Below are 23,619 nucleotides of genomic sequence, written 5' to 3'. Positions count from 1 at the left end.
TGACTTTATGAATGTCCATTATAATGGACACCAGGACCAAAATATTTTGATTGAGGACTATGAACCTGTGCCTCAAGAAGATAGCGAGGAAGAGAAAAACTAAAAAATGAATTATCGCAGATGAAAGAAAAACATGAAAATGAAATGAACAATCCAGAAAAAAAGGCAAATAAAGTAGTCTAGAAGGATAAATAACATTTTACCTTATATTTGGTTAAGTTTACCCTTAATTTAATACCACTAAAAGCATAATTTGTACATTTTTGTCTATTTTCATGGCTACCTTTTCATACTAAAACAGTCCTTTTGTCCACCACAGGGGACATGCTATAAAATTTAAAATAAAAATAAAATAAATTAAAATAAAATTAAAATTGTAAAAATTGTTGGACACTTTTTTTTCTTGGTTCTCAGGAGGTTATAACACAAAATCCCCATATTTACAGTAACTTACTGAAATAATCATTTCAAGTATTTTACATAAGGGATAATGTATAGAACACCAGTTATTATTGTTCCACCCTGAAGGGACCGCTGAAGTCAAATTAGTTATTGTGCTTCTACATCAACTGCTAACCATTAACCAACAGGAAATGAACTGTCAGGAATTTTGCAAACACAAGCATTACATAAAGTGTGAGACGCAAGGGAACATGTGTTCTCCATTTGAATAACGTTATACGCAGGGTTCTAAATTAACTTTTTTGATCACCAGCCAATGTGACTGGTAACTTTCTAAAGCAACTTTCTAAAGTTACAAGCCAGTCTGAATTTCCACTAGCCAATTTTATTCCAGTGAAAATAAGAGAAATTATGAGTGCCACTGAATGCATTTGATCATTTTATTAACATTGTTGGCATGAAAAACACATATAAGTACAATAATATACACAGAAAGTGCAAACATTTCAAGTTTGGGATCTATCTATCTTTCTATCTATCCATCTATCATCTATCCATCTTCTTTTTCTTCAGAGGTGCCATCAGAATCTGAGCCACCCTCAGTTCCTTTTGTTCCATGTTTGCGCAAGTCAGGCCTGTGGGCGCAAATTGTCAGCATGCCAGATGGCTTTGGCTCGTTTCCTCTTCTCGCCCCCAGAAGTCTGTCCCAACCACCGCTGCATTTAGTTTAATCTTTTTACACAGAGAAATACATGGACAGTTGGTGTTTCTGGTGGGGATTTGAGATTGCATTGAGTAGTTTAAATATAACAAGATTTCGAAATGGCTTGCATAGTTTGTATTGGCTATTAATGTGTCGTATACTGTTAAGTACATGCCTATATTGGTGGTCCATTTGTGAGAAACACTTAAGACAAGTTATAACGAACTGACTATGAGCTGCAAACTGACATTTTAAACGAAACGCCCACCCACGACTGAACGAGGGGAGGCAGCGCGACACCATGCGTATGCCGTGTCGTGCTAGTGGATCAGCGCCGTCCCACACACAGTTGCGTGCGTTGCAGTGCTGGAGATGCATCCCGTTCACTTTACATGGGCTTACGTCATCCGTTGCCGAACTGAATTGTGGGTCCGTTGCGTTGCGTTGCTCCCGTCGCTCACATTGAAAGGTTCAAGTTTTGCTGCACCGACGGACGGCACCAGCCAATCAAATTAAAGTTATATCTTAAGTCATTTGCATAGCTACCGTCGGGAACACCCACTGGCATGCGTTGACTGAACGCAACTGTGTGTGGCAGCCATCACTCAAGTGAAAAGGAGAGGTCGGATGGGAACTCCGGTCGAGAGCGCAGAGCGCTACTTTGTTTTTCCCACAGCAGGTGTTCATGTGCTTTGCCGTCGGAATGTGCGACAAACACGGATGCCACAACAAAGGTTAAAACATACACTCACTAATCCTAAATAAACAACTGTATTAGCTTAAAATATAGTGTAAGACGCTTGTGAAAGAAAGATTTCAAGTGACAAAAACGGCAAATTCCCAGACTAGGCCTACAAACGAACTACAACGTGATGACAAAAGCGATGACGAGCCCCTAACTGGGCAACTCTGTTAGCAAAATCTAGCCCCAGTTTCCGACCTCTGACTTACACATTATGTGACGTGAAAGATGCGGAATGATGATGTTTTCACTGGGAAAAAGGTTTTTCCGAAGCCCATGAACGCTACAGTAGGTAGCCCATGTATGTATGAATGTATGGATGATATGCATCATCAACAACGTTGTTGGAGCTACGACGTTCAAACGCCAGAGGTAGCTAATTGCGACACAGGTAGGCTACGATGCTTTCTGGAAACAGGTGTAACAATGTCGTTGTTTGGTCGCAAGTTGCGTTGTACCACGGTGGTCGAGCAACGTCGTTGTTAAGTTTTCTAGAAACGAGCCCCAGGCTATTAAGTTTTTATTGACACCAGCCAAAATTAATTTTAACTCGCATTTGGCGGGTGTTAATTTAGAGGGCGCCGGAACGAGTTTCAAAGTGCAGGGGCCAGATAACGAACCCCCTCCTTCAACTTGCAAGTGCACTGCACTCAAAGCAGTTCAATGTTTTGGAAGTTGTGTGCGTGTCACCATTCAACATTGTGAAGGAGGGTGCGCGAGCTAGGCAGCAGCACTTCCATAAAGCAATTCGAATTCGCACAATTTTTAAAAGCACTAGGAAGAGCCGTGTTCCTTAACTTTTGAAGGCAGCTTTCAGTAGCCTAAGACAAAGCATTGATTAGCTATGTAAAAAATACCTGATAGGCCTACAGCGCAATTAAATAATAAATAAAAGGGGACGATACCGATAACAATGTCCATAGAAACATTTCAACGCAGTAACGCAAAAGTAGCTTAATGTAAGGCATTAATCCCCATAGAGTGTAAAGTAATGCTATAATAGATTAGATTTTTTTTACAGTAGCGAGTAATGAGTAGGCCCCAATAGATTACTTTTTTGAGTAACGACCTGAGTAGACATACACCTGCAGGCGCCAATGGCTACAGACTGTAATAATGCAGGCGCCAATGGCTTCTGTAATAATTTCAGAAAGGACCACACACACATTTGCCAGGGCACCAGCCCCGCATGTAATTTCAAAAGTAGACAGACAAAGCCTAGGCTATTTGAAGTTAAACAAAACATACCATATTTGAGTCCGTTCATGACGCTGCTTATCAAACGCAGCAGGTCTCTTTCAAAATGCAGCTGCTTCCGATTACAGTACGTTGAATATTAAGAAAGTAGCCTACATGACGGCATTTTTGAGCTAATGAGAGAGTCAGATTTTTAGCTTCTGGTAGTAACTTGCTAATTAACTAAAGCAAGACTTGAGTGATATCACAAATTTGAAAGGAAAAATATGAAGGCAACAAGTGGCGAGCGAGGCTAGAGTTGGAAGGATATTGTGTCCTGATGCTGTAAAGGATGTGAAAGTGTGTCTGACGTAATAGGCTCACAAGTCAAAGTCAAAGTCAAAACACAAAATAGCAATTTCACTGAGAAAAAAAAATCAGTCTACATTGTGTCGTCTCTCTCAAAATTGTGTCTAAATCACATGCAATGTCCTCTAGTCCAGGGGTCCCCCAACCTTTTATGTACCATGGACAGTGAAGGTAACAATCTCTTGTGAAAAACGTGAACTTGAAGAAGTGAAAAACAATATGAACTGTGAATATTGAACAACTTGAAGCTACAACTATAAGTGTGAACATGCTTAACAAAATATGGGAACAAAACATGGGAACTAAATGTGCATTACGAATATAATCAGTGGGAGCTCTGCTTGTTTCCCTGCAACAAGAAGCTTCCATCTGGGGGTGATGGAAGACAGTGACACCCTCAGTGTGTTTGAAATGTCCAGTCGATTGCGCAATTTGGTCTTAGTTGCAGTCATTGCCGAAAACCCGGCCTCACATAGATACGTGGTGGGAAACGTTTTCAGCGCTTTTACGGCTATCTCGGGATATTCTGCTTTGGTTTTGATCCAAAAACCCGCCAGAGAGGTTTCCTTATACACACTCTTAAGACCACCGTCATTTGCAATTTCAATCAACTGCTCTTCCTCCTGCGCTGACAAGTTAGGACTATTCGGGATATTGACAAATGGGTTGCGGACCCACTCATTGGTTTGCCGAGGATCTTTGGAGGATGGGAAGTAACGCTTAAACTCATTTGAAAGCGCAACAAGGTGATCGCGCACCAGCTGCGAGAGAAAGGGCCCTGCCTCAGTCTCTCCCAAAACCCCCACTACTGTTTGGAACATATCAAATACACCTCGGTCCACTCGTCGTCCCCACAAATCAAGCTTGGCTTTAAATGCAGCGACTTTATCTGCCAGTTTAAAGACAGTCGTCATTCTCCCCTGGAGTGACAGGTTGAGGTCATTAAGCAACCCGAATATGTCACACAGGTAAGCGAGTTTTGACACCCAGTCCTCATCACTAAAATGTGCAGCTAACGGTGACTTTTTTTCTGTAAGAAATCTCTGCAGTGGCTCTCGCAACTCAAACACTCTGGCCAGTAACCTGCTAAAGACGCTTGTTTTTTGTTGCTCATTCTAGCAGTTTAGCTAACTTTGTGTGACACTACCGTTCACCAAGAACTGATCAAGTGAAGTGAGCTGACCTGAGGCTGCGCAGCGCTGAAGGCAATATGTAAAAGTGTTGAAGGCGGGACAGACAGACGTAAGAAAATAGACCTTGCAAAATGCAAACAACTGCATATAGGCCTATGCCATGTAAAAACGTGACATTATTGCGAATTAAATTTAGTTTAGTTTGCATGCATTGTTTTTAAAACTCATGTCATAGGCTACGGCGCGGTTAGGAATGTCCGGGCCGCAGCCCGGTGGTTGGGGACCGCTGCTCTAGTCCAAGGCACCGGGGAATATATATTCTAGAATGCCGTCAATATCCCCCCCACATGAAGACTGATTTTTTTTGCCTGTAACATATGGAGTGAGGATTGTCTCAAAATGATTTAAATATATATAAAAGGATACATATACATACATTTATAAATATCCAAATACAAAATACAAATATAAATATAGCTGCAAGCAGCAATGAGGGGGCCAAGCAGAATAGGCCGGAGTAGCTACGGCGACAAGATAGAACTCAGCAGACACCCGCGATCAACAGGGCTGAAACAGGGCTGAGTATTGCCACGCCTCCGCCATCCAGCCCCCCCCCACCTAATCACCCCAGCCCGTCCCACCCCGTCCTGCCATGCCCTTGCACGCACGCATTAGAATTAACTGGATGGAACATGATGTCATCAGTTTCACATCAAAAAATAAAAGATTGATAAAACACATCAGCAACTACACATCAAAATGCAATATTGCTAATTGCAGCACCTCCTACAGGTCAAAGGTCACCAAATGTTTTGAGCGTCCTCCTAATGGGGTCATGAATCCATATAGTAAGTTTGGTTATGATACATGGCAGGGTTGTTGAGATATGAGCTCACTTCCTGTTTGGCGGCTTCGCCACCAATTTTGATTGACTGTTACAAGCGAATGCTTTTGCCAATTGTTCCAAAAAGCAATATATTGATAGATTATGGTCTGAAGATGGTCTCTGCCAATTTTGGTGAGAATCCGCTGAAATTTGTGACCTGTGAAAACTTGTACGTGTTTTTGATTAAATCCAATATGGCGGCCGAATCAATTACAATGACATCACAAATTCGCTTGGGTCGGCCTAAGGACCTCCAACAGTATTACCAGACACCACTAGTGCATTTTAATTCCAAACACAACAGCAGCTACAGGCCAAAAGGCATGTTTCTTAATTACAGCGCCCCCTAGAGGTCAAAGGTCACCAGATTTATTGAGTGTCCCCCTGATTGGGTCCTGAGTCTATGCACCCAGTTTGGCTTTGATACATGCAAGGGTTGCTGAGATATGAGCTCACTTCCTGTTTGGCGGCTTCGCCGCAAATTTCGATTGGCTGTTACAGCCGAATGCTTCTGTCAATTGTTCCAGAAAGCAATGCACTGATAAGGCATGGTCTGAAGATGATCTCTGCCAATTTTGTTGAGGATCCACTGAAATTTGTGACCTGCGAAAATTCGTACGTGTTTTTGATTAAATCCAATATGGCGGCCGAATCAATTACGATGACATCACAAGTTGGCTTGGGTTGGCCTAAGGACCTCCAACAGTATTACCAGACACCACTAGTGCGTTTTAATTCTAAGCACAACTGCTGCTACAGGCCAAAAGGCATGTTTCTTAATTACAGCGCCCCCTAGAGGTCAAAGGTCACCAAATTTCTTGAGCGTCCCCCAAATTGGGTCCTGAGTCCATGGAATAAGTTTGGTTATGATAGATCAATGGGTTGCTGAGATATGAGCTCACTTCCTGTTTGGCGGCTTCGCCGCATATTTCGATTGGCTGTTACGGGCGAACGGTTTGAGTTCCGAAGACGAAAAGGAGTATCTTTTGTGAGGCTTGGGCCGAAGATCATGTGTGTCAAGTTTGGTGACGATCGGACAAAATTTGTGACCTGTGAAGTTTTAGTTTCACTTTCACTAAAATCCAATATGGCGGAAAATCCATCATGGCGGAAAATGACGTCATAGGGTGCGTTGAACTCGGCTTGGTCCAAGGATTCCAACGATACCTAATTTTTGACAATCGGCCATACGGGTCAAAAGTTACGTGCGTGAACGCACGTCCAACTTTGGCCTGTTGGTGGCGCTAGAGTGCTCAAGGTGCTGACATGAAACTTGTTGACATGAATCATTGGACTGTCTCCAATCAGTGTGCCAAATTTCAGAACTTTTCGCCAGACGGTTCTATGGGCTGCCATTGACTTCAATGGCGGAATAATAATAATAAATATAGCTGCAAGCAGCAATGTGGGGGCCAAGCAAATAAGCAGAAGTTGGGATTGGACTGGACTAGACTAAGCTAGACTAGACAAGGTTGGACTGGACTGGACTGGACTGGATTGGATTGGATTGGACTGGACTGGACTGGATTGGATTGGATTGGATTGGACTGGATTGGGATTGGGATTGCAGAGATATGAGCCTACTTCATGTGATTGTTGATTGGATTGGATTGGATTTAATTGGACTGGATTGGATTGGACTGGATTGGATTTGATTGGACTGGATTGGGATTGCTGAGATATGAGCCTACTTGATGTGATTGTTGATTGGATTGGATTGAATTGGACTGGATTGGATTGGATTGGGATTGGACTGGACTGAATTGGACAGGACTGGACTGGATTGGATTGGAATGGACTGGATTGGATTGGATTGGGATTGCTGAGATATGAGCCTACTTGATGTGATTGTTGATTGGATTGGATTGAATTGGACTGGATTGGATTGGGATTGGACTGGACTGAATTGGACAGGATTGGATTGGAATGGAATGGACTGGATTGGATTGGATTTGGATTGCTGAGATATGAGCCTACTTCATGTGATTGTTGATTGGATTGGATTGAATTGGATTGGATTGGACTGGACTGGATTGGGATTGGGATTGCAGAGATATGAGCCTACTTCATGTGATTGTTGATTGGATTGGATTTAATTGGACTGCATTGGATTGGACTGGACTGGATTGGATTTGATTGGACTGGATTGGGATTGCTGAGATATGAGCCTACTTGATGTGATTGTTGATTGGATTGGATTGAATTGGACTGGATTGGATTGGATTGGGATTGGACTGGACTGAATTGGACAGGACTGGACTGGATTGGATTGGAATGGACTGGATTGGATTGGATTGGGATTGCTGAGATATGAGCCTACTTGATGTGATTGTTGATTGGATTGGATTGAATTGGACTGGATTGGATTGGGATTGGACTGGACTGAATTGGACAGGATTGGATTGGAATGGAATGGACTGGATTGGATTGGATTTGGATTGCTGAGATATGAGCCTACTTCATGTGATTGTTGATTGGATTGGATTGGATTGAATTGGATTGGATTGGACTGGACTGGATTGGGATTGGGATTGCAGAGATATGAGCCTACTTCATGTGATTGTTGATTGGATTGGATTTAATTGGACTGCATTGGATTGGACTGGACTGGATTGGATTTGATTGGACTGGATTGGGATTGCTGAGATATGAGACTACTTCATGTGATTGTTGATTGGATTGGATTGAATTGGACTGGATTGGATTGGATTGGGATTGGACTGGACTGAATTGGACAGGACTGGACTGGATTGGATTGGATTGGAATGGACTGGATTGGATTGGATTGGGATTGCTGAGATATGAGCCTACTTGATGTGATTGTTGATTGGATTGGATTGAATTGGACTGGATTGGATTGGGATTGGACTGGACTGAATTGGACAGGATTGGATTGGAATGGAATGGACTGGATTGGATTGGATTTGGATTGCTGAGATATGAGCCTACTTCATGTGATTGTTGATTGGATTGGATTGAATTGGATTGGATTGGACTGGACTGGATTGGGATTGGGATTGCAGAGATATGAGCCTACTTCATGTGATTGTTGATTGGATTGGATTTAATTGGACTGCATTGGATTGGACTGGACTGGATTGGATTTGATTGGACTGGATTGGGATTGCTGAGATATGAGCCTACTTGATGTGATTGTTGATTGGATTGGATTGAATTGGACTGGATTGGATTGGATTGGGATTGGACTGGACTGAATTGGACAGGACTGGACTGGATTGGATTGGAATGGACTGGATTGGATTGGATTGGGATTGCTGAGATATGAGCCTACTTGATGTGATTGTTGATTGGATTGGATTGAATTGGACTGGATTGGATTGGGATTGGACTGGACTGAATTGGACAGGATTGGATTGGAATGGAATGGACTGGATTGGATTGGATTTGGATTGCTGAGATATGAGCCTACTTCATGTGATTGTTGATTGGATTGGATTGGATTGAATTGGATTGGATTGGACTGGACTGGATTGGGATTGGGATTGCAGAGATATGAGCCTACTTCATGTGATTGTTGATTGGATTGGATTTAATTGGACTGCATTGGATTGGACTGGACTGGATTGGATTTGATTGGACTGGATTGGGATTGCTGAGATATGAGACTACTTCATGTGATTGTTGATTGGATTGGATTGAATTGGACTGGATTGGATTGGATTGGGATTGGACTGGACTGAATTGGACAGGACTGGACTGGATTGGATTGGATTGGAATGGACTGGATTGGATTGGATTGGGATTGCTGAGATATGAGCCTACTTGATGTGATTGTTGATTGGATTGGATTGAATTGGACTGGATTGGATTGGATTGGGATTGGATTTGGATTGTTGAGATATGAGCCTACTTCATGTGATTGTTGATTGGATTGGATTGAATTGGATTGGGATTGGGTCTTGAGTCCATGTACAAAGTTTGGTTTCAATCCATGAAAGCGTTAGTAAGATATGAGCCTAATTCAAGTCATAGTTTTCCCTAGTGGTCAAAAGACACCAAATGTATTGTAGCTATTCAGGATGTGTTCATGAGTCCACGTCCCAAGTTTGGTGTTGATACGAGAAAGTCTTGCTAATTATAGCACCCCTAGTGGTCAAAAGTCACCAAATTTATTGTGCGTCCTCAGGTTGTGACCACTAGTCCACGTACTAAGTTTGAGGTTGATGCGAGAAAGTATTGCTAATTATAGCGCCCCTAGTGGTCGTCAAAGTACACTAAATGTTTTGTGTGTCCTCAGGATGGGGTCCCAAGTCTATGAATCAAGTTTGGTTTTGATATGTGAAAGCGTTGCTGAGATAGAAGCTAACTTCCTGTAACTCTAGCGCCCCCCTAGTGGTCGAAGGTCACCAAATTGATTGTGTGTCCTCAGGGAGGGGTTCCAAGTCCATATACCAAGTTTGGTTTTGATATGTGAAAGTGTTGCTGAGATATGAGCCTACTTCCTGTGATTATAGCGCCCCCATAGTGGTCAAAAGTCACCAAATTTATTGAGCCTTCTCCTAATTGGGTCCTGAGCCCATGTACCGAGTTTGGTTTTGATACGTGAAAGCTTGGCGGAGATAACATTTCACTTCCTGTTTGGAGGCTTCGCCGCCAATTTCGATTGGTCGTCATGGCTGACTTGTTTTGAATAAAGGTCCAAAAAGCAATGTGTTTGTGACGGTTGGTCTGAAGATCATCTGTGTCAAGTTTCGTGAAAATTGGATGAAGTTTGTGACCTGTGAAAACTTTTAAGTGTTTTTGATGAAATCCAATATGGCGGTCCAATCAATTATGTTAATGTCAAAAGTTGAGATGTGACAGCCTAAGGACCTCCCAAAGTATTGATAGAGATCACTAATATGTTTTAATTTCAAACACATCACCCCATACAGGCCAAAACGTAGTTTTGTTCATTATAGCGCCACCTGTAGGTCAAAAGTCATGAAATTTATTGAGCCTCCTCTTAATTGGGTCCTGAGCCCATGTAGTGAGTTTGGTTTTGATATGTGAAAGCCTTGCCGAGATCTGAGTTCACTTCCTGTTTGGCGGCTTCGCCGCCAATTTTGATTGGTCGTGACTGGCGACCAGCTTTGAGTATGGGTGTCAAAGGCAATGTAATTATGAGACATGGTCTGAAGATCATCTGTGTCAAGTTTCGTGAAAATTGGATGAAGTTTGTGACCTGTGAAAACTTTTAAGTGTTTTTGATGAAATCCAATATGGCGGTCCAATCAATTATGTTAATGTCAAAAGTTGATATGTGTCAGCCTAAGGACCTCCCAAAGTATTAACAGAGATCACTAATATGTTTTAATTTCAAACACATCACCCCATAGAGGCCAAAACGTAGTTTTGTTAATTATAGCGCCACCTGTAGGTCAAAAGTCATGAAATTTATTGAGCCTCCTGCTAATTGGGTCCTGAGTCCATGTACTGAGTTTGGTTTTGATATGTGAAAGCCTTGCCGAGATCTGAGTTCACTTCCTGTTTGGCGGCTTCGCCGCCAATTTTGATTGGTCGTGACTGGCGACCAGTTGTGAGTATGGGTGTCAAAGGCAATGCAATTATGAGGCATGGTCTGAAGATCATCTGTGCCAAGTTTCGTGAAAATTGGATGAAGTTTGTGACCTATGAAAACTTTTAAGAGTTTTTGATGAAATCCAATATGGCGGAGGTCCAATATGGCGGAAAGTAATGTAATAGGAGTCAGTGAACTCAGGTCGGTCCAGGGGTTCCAACTGTATATGGATCTTCAAAATTGGACATACGGTTGAAAAGTTAAGTGCATGGATGCAACGCCAACTTTGAGACATTGGTGGCGCTAGACTGCCTGGGGTTCAGACTTGAAAATTTGTGAAATGGAATATGGGAAGGTATGGAATGAATGTGCCAAATTTCACAACTTTTTACTGTACGGTTCTATGGGCTGCCATAGACTTCAATGGCAGCGGAAAGATGTGTAATAATAATAATAATAAGAAAAGGTAGAATCACTAGGGGTTGCCGCGCAGCTTCGCTGCTTGGCCCCCAATAAGAAAAGGTAGAATCACTAGGGGTTGCCGCGCAGCTTCGCTGCTTGGCCCCCAAATATAGCTGCAAGCAGCAATGTGGGGGCCAAGCAAATAAGCAGAAGTTGGGATTGGACTGGACTAGACTAAGCTAGACTAGACAAGGCTGGACTGGACTGGACTGGACTGGATTGGATTGGATTGGACTGGACTGGACTGGATTGGATTGGATTGGATTGGACTGGATTGGGATTGGGATTGCAGAGATATGAGCCTACTTCATGTGATTGTTGATTGGATTGGATTGGATTTAATTGGACTGGATTGGATTGGACTGGATTGGATTTGATTGGACTGGAATGGGATTGCTGAGATATGAGCCTACTTGATGTGATTGTTGATTGGATTGGATTGAATTGGACTGGATTGGATTGGATTGGGATTGGACTGGACTGAATTGGACAGGACTGGACTGGATTGGATTGGAATGGACTGGATTGGATTGGATTGGGATTGCTGAGATATGAGCCTACTTGATGTGATTGTTGGTTGGATTGGATTGAATTGGACTGGATTGGACTGGACTGGATTGGGATTGGGATTGCAGAGATATGAGCCTACTTCATGTGATTGTTGATTGGATTGGATTTAATTGGACTGCATTGGATTGGACTGGACTGGATTGGGATTGCTGAGATATGAGACTACTTCATGTGATTGTTGATTGGATTGGATTGAATTGGACTGGATTGGATTGGGATTGGACTGGACTGAATTGGACAGGATTGGATTGGAATGGAATGGACTGGATTGGATTGGATTTGGATTGCTGAGATATGAGCCTACTTCATGTGATTGTTGATTGGATTGGATTGAATTGGATTGGATTGGACTGGACTGGATTGGGATTGGGATTGCAGAGATATGAGCCTACTTCATGTGATTGTTGATTGGATTGGATTTAATTGGACTGCATTGGATTGGACTGGACTGGATTGGATTTGATTGGACTGGATTGGGATTGCTGAGATATGAGACTACTTCATGTGATTGTTGATTGGATTGGATTGAATTGGACTGGATTGGATTGGATTGGGATTGGACTGGACTGAATTGGACAGGACTGGACTGGATTGGATTGGAATGGAATGGACTGGATTGGATTGGATTGGGATTGCTGAGATATGAGCCTACTTGATGTGATTGTTGATTGGATTGGATTGAATTGGACTGGATTGGATTGGGATTGGACTGGACTGAATTGGACAGGATTGGATTGGAATGGAATGGACTGGATTGGATTGGATTTGGATTGCTGAGATATGAGCCTACTTCATGTGATTGTTGATTGGATTGGATTGAATTGGATTGGATTGGACTGGACTGGATTGGGATTGGGATTGCAGAGATATGAGCCTACTTCATGTGATTGTTGATTGGATTGGATTTAATTGGACTGCATTGGATTGGACTGGACTGGATTGGATTTGATTGGACTGGATTGGGATTGCTGAGATATGAGACTACTTCATGTGATTGTTGATTGGATTGGATTGAATTGGACTGGACTGGACTGGATTGTACTGGACTGGACTGGACTGGACTGGATTGGATTGGATTGGACTGGATTGGACTGGACTGGATTAGATTTGATTGGACTGGATTGGGATTGCTGAAATATGAACCTACTTCATGTGATTGTTGATTGGATTGGATTGAATTGGACTGGATTGGATTGGGATTGGACTGGACAGAATTGGACAGGATTGGATTCGATTGGATTGGATCGGATTGGAATGGACTGGACTGGATTGGATTGGATTGGGATTGCTGAGATATGAGCCTACTTCATGTGATTGTTGATTGGATTGGATTGAATTGGACTGGACTGGACTGGATTGGATTGTACTGGACTGGATTGGATTGAATTGGACTGGACTGGATTGGATTGGGATTGGACTGGACTGAATAGGACAGGACTGGATTGGATTGGAATGGACTGGATTGGATTGGCATTGCTGAGATATGAGCCTACTTCAAGTGATTGTTGATTGGATTGGATTGAATTGGACTGGATTGGATTGGATTGGATTGGATCGGATTGGAATGGACTGGACTGGATTGGATTGGATTGGGATTGCTGAGATATGAGCCTACTTCATGTGATTGTTGATTGGATTGGATTGAATTGGACTGGACTGGACTGGATTGGATTGTACTGGACTGGATTGGATTGAATTGGACTGGACTGGATTGGATTGGGATTGGACTGGACTGAATAGGACAGGACTGGATTGGATTGGAATGGACTGGATTGGATTGGCATTGCTGAGATATGAGCCTACTTCAAGTGATTGTTGATTGGATTGGATTGAATTGGACTGGACTGGACTAGATTGGATTGTACTGGACTGGATTGGATTGGATTGGATTGGACTGGATTGGACTGGACTGGATTAGATTTGATTGGACTGGATTGGGATTGCTGAGGTATGAGCCTACTTCATGTGATTGTTGATTGTATGGGATTGAATTGGACTGGATTGGATTGGATTGGGATTGGATTTGGATTGTTGAGATATGAGCCTACTTCATGTGATTGTTGATTGGATTGGATTGAATTGGATTGGGATTGGGTCTTGAGTCCATGTACAAAGTTTGGTTTCAATCCATGAAAGCGTTAGTAAGATATGAGCCTAATTCAAGTCATAGTTTTCCCTAGTGGTCAAAAGACACCAAATGTATTGTAGCTATTCAGGATGTGTTCATGAGTCCACGTCCCAAGTTTGGTGTTGATACGAGAAAGTCTTGCTAATTATAGCACCCCTAGTGGTCAAAAGTCACCAAATTTATTGTGCGTCCTCAGGTTGTGACCACTAGTCCACGTACTAAGTTTGAGGTTGATGCGAGAAAGTATTGCTAATTATAGCGCCCCTAGTGGTCGTCAAAGTACACTAAATGTTTTGTGTGTCCTCAGGATGGGGTCCCAAGTCTATGAATCAAGTTTGGTTTTGATATGTGAAAGCGTTGCTGAGATAGAAGCTAACTTCCTGTAACTCTAGCGCCCCCCTAGTGGTCGAAGGTCACCAAATTGATTGTGTGTCCTCAGGGAGGGGTTCCAAGTCCATATACCAAGTTTGGTTTTGATATGTGAAAGTGTTGCTGAGATATGAGCCTACTTCCTGTGATTATAGCGCCCCCATAGTGGTCAAAAGTCACCAAATTTATTGAGCATTCTCCTAATTGGGTCCTGAGCCCATGTACCGAGTTTGGTTTTGATACGTGAAAGCTTGGCGGAGATAACATTTCACTTCCTGTTTGGAGGCTTCGCCGCCAATTTCGATTGGTCGTCATGGCTGACTTGTTTTGAATAAAGGTCCAAAAAGCAATGTGTTTGTGACGGTTGGTCTGAAGATCATCTGTGTCAAGTTTCGTGAAAATTGGATGAAGTTTGTGACCTGTGAAAACTTTTAAGTGTTTTTGATGAAATCCAATATGGCGGTCCAATCAATTATGTTAATGTCAAAAGTTGAGATGTGACAGCCTAAGGACCTCCCAAAGTATTGATAGAGATCACTAATATGTTTTAATTTCAAACACATCACCCCATACAGGCCAAAACGTAGTTTTGTTAATTATAGCGCCACCTGTAGGTCAAAAGTCATGAAATTTATTGAGCCTCCTCTTAATTGGGTCCTGAGCCCATGTAGTGAGTTTGGTTTTGATATGTGAAAGCCTTGCCGAGATCTGAGTTCACTTCCTGTTTGGCGGCTTCGCCGCCAATTTTGATTGGTCGTGACTGGCGACCAGCTTTGAGTATGGGTGTCAAAGGCAATGTAATTATGAGACATGGTCTGAAGATCATCTGTGTCAAGTTTCGTGAAAATTGGATGAAGTTTGTGACCTGTGAAAACTTTTAAGTGTTTTTGATGAAATCCAATATGGCGGTCCAATCAATTATGTTAATGTCAAAAGTTGATATGTGTCAGCCTAAGGACCTCCCAAAGTATTAACAGAGATCACTAATATGTTTTAATTTCAAACACATCACCCCATAGAGGCCAAAACGTAGTTTTGTTAATTATAGCGCCACCTGTAGGTCAAAAGTCATGAAATTTATTGAGCCTCCTGCTAATTGGGTCCTGAGTCCATGTACTGAGTTTGGTTTTGATATGTGAAAGCCTTGCCGAGATCTGAGTTCACTTCCTGTTTGGCGGCTTCGCCGCCAATTTTGATTGGTCGTGACTGGCGACCAGTTGTGAGTATGGGTGTCAAAGGCAATGCAATTATGAGGCATGGTCTGAAGATCATCTGTGCCAAGTTTCGTGAAAATTGGATGAAGTTTGTGACCTATGAAAACTTTTAAGAGTTTTTGATGAAATCCAATATGGCGGAGGTCCAATATGGCGGAAAGTAATGTAATAGGAGTCAGTGAACTCAGGTCGGTCCAGGGGTTCCAACTGTATATGGATGTTCAAAATTGGACATACGGTTGAAAAGTTAAGTGCATGGATGCAACGCCAACTTTGAGACATTGGTGGCGCTAGACTGCCTGGGGTTCAGACTTGAAAATTTGTGAAATGGAATATGGGAAGGTATGGAATGAATGTGCCAAATTTCACAACTTTTTACTGTACGGTTCTATGGGCTGCCATAGACTTCAATGGCAGCGGAAAGATGTGTAATAATAATAATAAATATAGCTGCAAGCAGCAATGAGGGGGCCAAGCAGGCAGTTCAGCAGTCCAGAAGTCCAGATTTGCCATGCAACTCAATGCCGTGGCATCAGGCATATAGCATTAAGCAGTCACAACAAGTTCCATGTCAAACAACCCAAGATTGGCTGAGTTACAAGGTCAAGTTTCACATCAAAACATAACTGATTTTGTGTGGCTGAACCAGGGCTGAGTGTCGCCGCCCCCTCACCCAGCCAGCCCACCGCCGCAACCGCCCCTGCCCGTCCCACCCCGCCCCACCCTTGCACGCACGCATTAGAATTAACTGGATGGAACTCGCTGTCATCAGTTTCACATCAAAAATAAAAGATTGACTGAGATATGATCACACTTGCTGTGATTTAAACATAGAGGTCAACAATTGACGTCATAGGGTGTGTTGAACTCGGCTTGGCCCAAGGATTCCAATGATACCTCATTTTGCCATTCGGGTCAACAGGTCAAAAGTTACGTCCGTAAACACAAGTCCAACTTTGGCCTGTTGGTGGCGCTAGAGCGCTTGAGGTGCCGGCATGAAACTTGGTGAAATGAATTATTGGACTGTCCCCAATTAGTGTGCAAAATTGTATAACTTTTTACCAGACGGTTCTATGGGCTGCCATTGACTTCCATTGCAAAATAATGCGCATCAGCAACTACTGGCCAAAATGCATTTTTGTCAATTACGGTGCCCCCTAGAGGTCAAATGTCACCACATTTCTTGAGCGTCCTCCCGATGGGGTCTGAGGTACATGTACTAAATTTGGTTTTGATACATGAAAGCGTTGCTGAGATATGAAATCACTTCCTGTTTGGCGGCTTCGCCGCAAATTTCGATTGGCTGGTACAGGTCAATGCTTCTGTCAATTGTTCCAGAAAGCAATGCACTCATCAGGCATGGTCTGAAGATGGTCTCTACCAATTTTGGTGAAGAACAGATGAAATTTGTGACCTGCGAAAACTTGTACGTGTTTTTGATTAAATCCAATATGGCGGCCGAATCAATTACGATGACATCACAAGTTGGCTTGTGTTGACCTAAGGACCTTCAACAGTAGTACCAGGCACCACTAGTGTGTTTTAATTCTAAGCACAACTGCTGCTACAGGTCAAAAGCCATGTTTCTTAATTACAGCGCCCCCTAGAGGTCAAAGGTCACCAAATTTCTTGAGCATCCCTCTGATTGGGTCCTGAGTCCATGTACTTAGTTTGGTTATGATAGATGAAAGGGTTGCTGAGATATGAGCTCACTTCCTGTTTGGCGGCTTCGCCGCATATTTCGATTGGTTGTTACGGGCGAACGGTTTTAGTTCCGAAGACAAAAATCGATAACTTTTGTGCGGATTGGTCTGAAGATCATATGTATTAAGTTTCGTTAAAATCGGACAAACTATGTGAGGCGTGAAACTTTAGTTTCACTTTCGATAAAATCCAATATGGCGGAAAATCCATCATGGCGGAAAATGACGTCATAGGTTGCGTTGAACTCGGCTTGGTCCAAGGATTCCAACGATACCTCATTTTTGACAATCGGACAAACGGGTCAAAAGTTACTTGCGTGAACGCACGTCCAAATTTGGCCTGTTGGTGGCGCTAGAGTGCTTGAGGTGCCATCATGAAACTTGGTGACATTAATCATGGGACTGTCCCTAATCAGTGTGCCAAATTTCACAACTTTTTACCAGACGGTTCTATGGGCTGCCATTGACTTCCATGGCGGAAGAAAGTTGCATAATAATAAGAAAAGATAGAAAAACAATGGGTGCCTTCGCAGCTTCGCTGCTTGGCCCCCAAATATAACCGCAAGCGGTGATTTACGGGGTCCGAGCAAAACGAACATGAGGTAGCATAGCTTTTTAGTTTTACATATGCTTTGATTGTTTGGGCCCAATTGTTCAAAAGAAACGTGATCGGATTTCGGTTATCGGATTTCAGTTACCGGATTTCGGCTATCGGATTGGATCAAATCTTGAAAATGGCTTGTTCAAAGGGAAACAAGGATCCTGAAATTGGATTAGATCACATAATCTATTCTTGGTTTTGATCTGGATAAAACCTTCACTTTGTGTTGTTCAAAACTTTTGAGTTAAATTGGAATAAATTTGATGCATAAAATTAGGATTACCCTGTGCTGTAACGTTATAGTGTGCTAACCTCCACAACCTAATAGTATTCTAACAATACCCTATTCTAGTGTGCTAACCTCCACAACCCAACAGTATTCTAACAGTAGTATTCTAGTGCGCTAATCTCCACAACTCGATAGTATTCTAACAATACTCTATTCCACAGGACTATGCATTTGTCATGGATAAGATGAAGCGTCTGTTAATGGAAGGCAGTGTTTCCCACAGAATGGAATTGTATTTGTGGTGGTAGGTGAAGGGGGGTGGGGGTGGGTTCTGTGTTGGAGTCAATAAGATGAACAACCTATAATTATGCAGTTATACTTGCCTTGCACGACAAGTCCTGTCAAGTAGCTGTAACGTTATAGTGTGCTAACCTCCACAACCCAACAGTATTCTATTCTAGTATGCTAACCTCCACAACCCAGCTGAAGGAACTGTAGGGGGCGATGTGGGTCGAGGTAGAGTGAGTGTGTGGCGAGCAGGCAGAGCCTCGGTCAGAAGGCTCAATGGTATGAAGTGATGACACGGAGATGGCAGGTTTCGGTGCAACACAAGTGAACTTTATTTGAGTTTCAATTCATCTGTTCTTTTGTTCTTTACTTGTATGTGTGCTGCATCAAAGAGGAAACAAACAGAAAATGGAGTAATCAGTGAAATGGGGTAAATCAGTACAGATCCCAACTCACAAACAAACCAATTGACATTTGAACAATAAACTGAAATCATATGGCTATATAAGGTACAACTAAACAATACTTGACATCCCAAGTCAACCAACATCACCTAATTATCTCTCACATGGGACTCCAACACACCAAACCAACAAACAAAGACCTTAACTATACACATGATGGCAGAGCTACTCTACAAACTGATAAACATCACAAAAGTCATAGTGAGGGTCATTAAAGTGATGACTTACGTTAACTCAAAGACGCACACAAAGCAGGACACACTGGAGTGCTGGGTTGAGATGAACAAAAGAGTGAACTGAGGGCGCGCAAACAATTTATCCTGGTCTGAGCCCCTGCTCCGGAGCTACAGGGTTTCCCAGCAGGTAAACTGGGTGTGGTTTGGTGACAGAGCCAAACAATCCAGCAATTTCTCCACAGCACCTCCTTACACTGACAGACTTTGGAAAGATTTGCAAAGATTTGGAAAAGATTTTTGAAAGACTACAGTCTCAGACCCTCTCACATCTAAAGACAAGTAGTAGAGTTTTAAGTCACAGACTATGATTTTGCAATGACTAGGGATCTTGCAGGGTCACTATTTACAAGACTGCAACACGATTCCTTTAAATTATTACCCATCGTGCAATAGATAAACAGGAACTGAAAATGATAGCCTACTAAACTCAAAGTCGTATTTTCGTGTTTCTGCAGCATTGTTTCATGCGTGACATCCTTAACCGATACAGAGTTGTTCTGTCAAGTGGAAGAGCCGACTAAATATGTATAAGAAATGACAAATATTATAAGAATAACAAATAATTATAGGCTACAGCTGTGTCGGAGTCAATAAGAAAAACAGCCTATAATTATACAGTTACACTACAAGTCCATATTGACAAGTAGCTGTAATGTAATAGTGTGTTAACCTGCACAACCCAACAGCATTCTATTGTAGTATGCTAACATCCACAACCCAACAGTATTCTAACACTAATGCTTCAAGTGGGATTTGAACTCTCAACCTAAGGATCACCAGTACAAGGCATTATCTCACTGAGCCACTGTCAATCCTACATGTTGGCCAGTCACATTCACATGGTGAAAATGTGTATTGGTAAACACACAACAAGAAAAACTCTAAGCATACATTTGACAATAAAATGAAGGGCTTTCCTAAAAGAGTACACCTGAAATCTTTTTGAAATTCTGGGGCAATAAGACATTTGTAGAGAAGAATACTAATGGATGAAATATAAATATGATAGACTTTATGATGAAGGAAAAATAGTAAACAAAGAAGTTCCCCTGAATGTCATAGAGTGTGAATGTTGATTGGCTGATGTCATTCAGGTGCTGTTCAATGGAATCTTCAATAACCAATAGCATGTGCAGCTTGATCCTGAAGTTCTAATGGGGATTCGAACACTCAACCTAAGAAACACCAGTACAAGGCATTATCCCACTGAGCCACTAACAATCATACACATTGGGCAGTCACATTCAAATGGTGAAAATGTGTGTTGGTAAACACACAAGAAAAACTCCAAGCATACATTTGACAATAAAATGAAGGGCTTTCCTAAAAGAGTACACCTGAAATCTTTTTGAAATTCTGGGGCAATTAGACATTTGTAGAGAAGAACACTAATGGATGAAATATAAATATGATAGACTTAACGATGAAGGAAAAATAATGAACAAAGAAGTTCCCCTAAATGTCAGAGTGTCTCGGCGTTCTGATTCTTGGCAACTAATGACTGTGTATGTTGATTGCCTGATGTCATTCAGGTGCTGTTCAATGGTGTGAATCTTCAATAACCAATAGCATGTGCAGCTTGATCCTGAAGTTCTAATGGGGATTCGAACACTCAACCTAAGAAACACCAGTACAAGGCATTATCCCACTGAGCCACTAACATTCATACACATTGGGCAGTCACATTCACATGTGAAAATGTGTGTTGGTAAACACATAAGAAAAACTCCAAGCATACATTTGACAATAAAATGAAGGGCTTTCCTAAAAGAGTACACCTGAAATCTTTTTGAAATTCTGGGGCAATTAGACATTTGTAGAGAAGAACACTAATGGATGAAATATAAATATGATAGACTTAATGATGAAGGAAAAATAGTGAACAAAGAAGTTCCCCTAAATGTCAGAGTGTCTCGGCATTCTGATTCTTGGCAACTAATGACTGTGTATGTTGATTGCCTGATTTCATTCAGGTGCTGTTCAATGGTGTGAATCTTCAATAACCAATAGTATTCGAGCTAGAGCCTAAAGCACTACCAGGGATTCGAACTCTCAACCTAACAAACATCAGCACTAGGCATTATCCCACTGAGCCACTGACAATCCTACATATTTGGCAGTCACATTCACATGGTGAAAAGGTGTGTTGGCAAACACACAACATCAAGAAAATTCCTAGCATACATTTGACAATAGAATTAAGGGCTTTATAAAAAAGAGTACAGATCTGAAAATGTGCACTGTTAATGGTATCCACATAATGATGGTTGTATGGTTGTTCACCAAGGAAAAAAAAATACTCATATAGGAATATAGGTGATATAGGAGAAATGGGCTGAGTGGTCGAACTTTATTGGTCTATATCTCTGAAATGGAAAAACATATCCAAATTATTTTGATAACTTTTGTGAGGCTTTGTCTAAACATTGTCTGTGAGAATTTTGGTGAAGATTTGATAATTTTTGAAGTATGTGAAACTTTTTATGATGTTTGGCTTTTCTCTGAAATTGTGGCAAAAGTAAACATTTTTAGAGCATAAGACCAGGGTGAAAAAGATGCATCTGAATGTAGAGATTAATATCATGAAAGAATTTTGAGTCTAGGTCAATCTGGTAAGGAGAAATAAGCATTTTTGACAAGAGCGCCACCTTTGGGTGCAGTACCCCAAATTTTGGGTTATGGGTAGTGGGGGGTACTGGTAACAATACTTGAAAATGTTTAGTTTCTAGGACTTACGGTTTATAGGAATATAGGTGATCTAGGAAAAATGGCCTAAGTGGTCTAACTTTATTAGCCTATATCTCTGAAATGGAACAAAATATCAAAATTCTGATCCATAACTTTTGTGAGGCTTGGTCTAAACATTGTCTGTGAGAATTTTGGTGAAGATTTGATTATTTTTGAAGAGTGTGAAACTTTTTATAATGTTTGGCTTTTCCATGAAATTGTGTCAAAAATAAACATTTTTAGACCATAAGACCAGGGCCAAAAAGATGCATCTGAGTTTAGAGATTAATATTATGAAAGAATTTTGAGTCTAGGTCAATCTGGTAAGGAGAAATTAGCATAATTAACTTTTTTTTCCAACAGCGCCACCTTTGGGTGCAGTACCCCAAATTTTGGGTTATGGGCAGAGGGGGGTACTGGTAACCATACCTGAAAATTTGAAGAGTTTTGGAGTTACGGTTTAGGCAGCAGTATGACTTTTACAGAATTTTGGCCAAAAATGAACGGTACAGAAACAATAGGGGTCCTGCAGCTACGCTGCTCGGACCCCTAATAAGAAAAGGTAGAATCACTAGGGGTTGCCGCGCAGCTTCGCTGCTTGGCCCCCAAATATAGCTGCAAGCAGCAATGAGGGGGCCAAGCAGAATAGGCCGGAGTAGCTACGGCGACAAGATAGAACTCAGCAGACACCCGTGATCAACAGGGCTGAAACAGGGCTGAGTATTGCCACGCCTCCGCCAGCCAGCCCCCCCACCTAATCACCCCAGCCCGTCCCACCCCATCCTGCCATGCCCTTGCACGCACGCATTAGAATTAACTGGATGGAACATGTTGTCATCAGTTTCACATCAAAAAATAAAAGATTGATAAAACACATCAGCAACTACACATCAAAATGCAATATTGCTAATTGCAGCACCTCCTACAGGTCAAAGGTCACCAAATTTTTTGAGCGTCCTCCTAATGGGGTCATGAATCCATATAGTAAGTTTGGTTATGATACATGGCAGGGTTGTTGAGATATGAGCTCACTTCCTGTTTGGCGGCTTCGCCACCAATTTTGATTGACTGTTACAAGCGAATGCTTTTGCCAATTGTTCCAAAAAGCAATATATTGATAGATTATGGTCTGAAGATGGTCTCTGCCAATTTTGGTGAGAATCCGCTGAAATTTGTGACCTGTGAAAACTTGTACGTGTTTTTGATTAAATCCAATATGGCGGCCGAATCAATTACTATGACATCACAAATTCGCTTGGGTCGGCCTAAGGACCTCCAACAGTATTACCAGACACCACTAGTGCATTTTAATTCCAAACACAACAGCAGCTACAGGCCAAAAGGCATGTTTCTTAATTACAGCGCCCCCTAGAGGTCAAAGGTCACCAGATTTATTGAGTGTCCCCCTGATTGGGTCCTGAGTCTATGCACCCAGTTTGGCTTTGATACATGCAAGGGTTGCTGAGATATGAGCTCACTTCCTGTTTGGCGGCTTCGCCGCAAATTTCGATTGGCTGTTACAGCCGAATGCTTCTGTAAATTGTTCCAGAAAGCAATGCACTGATAAGGCATGGTCTGAAGATGATCTCTGCCAATTTTGGTGAGGATCCACTGAAATTTGTGACCTGCGAAAATTTTTACGTGTTTTTGATTAAATCCAATATGGCGGCCGAATCAATTACGATGACATCACAAA

At 42.0% G+C, this 23,619-nt stretch overlaps 1 protein-coding gene across 1 annotated transcript in view; it reads right to left on the bottom strand.

The window, feature by feature from the left end:
* LOC121690195 (protein NLRC5-like) overlaps positions 1–23,619 on the bottom strand; it is a 240,402-nt gene that overhangs the window by 2,681 nt on the left and 214,102 nt on the right. The window lies entirely within an intron of this gene.

The sequence above is a fragment of the Alosa sapidissima genome, chromosome 18 (assembly GCF_018492685.1).
Source record: "Alosa sapidissima isolate fAloSap1 chromosome 18, fAloSap1.pri, whole genome shotgun sequence".
In the NCBI taxonomy this organism is placed as follows: domain Eukaryota; kingdom Metazoa; phylum Chordata; class Actinopteri; order Clupeiformes; family Clupeidae; genus Alosa; species Alosa sapidissima.
This window is presented reverse-complemented; position numbering and strand designations above follow the sequence as displayed.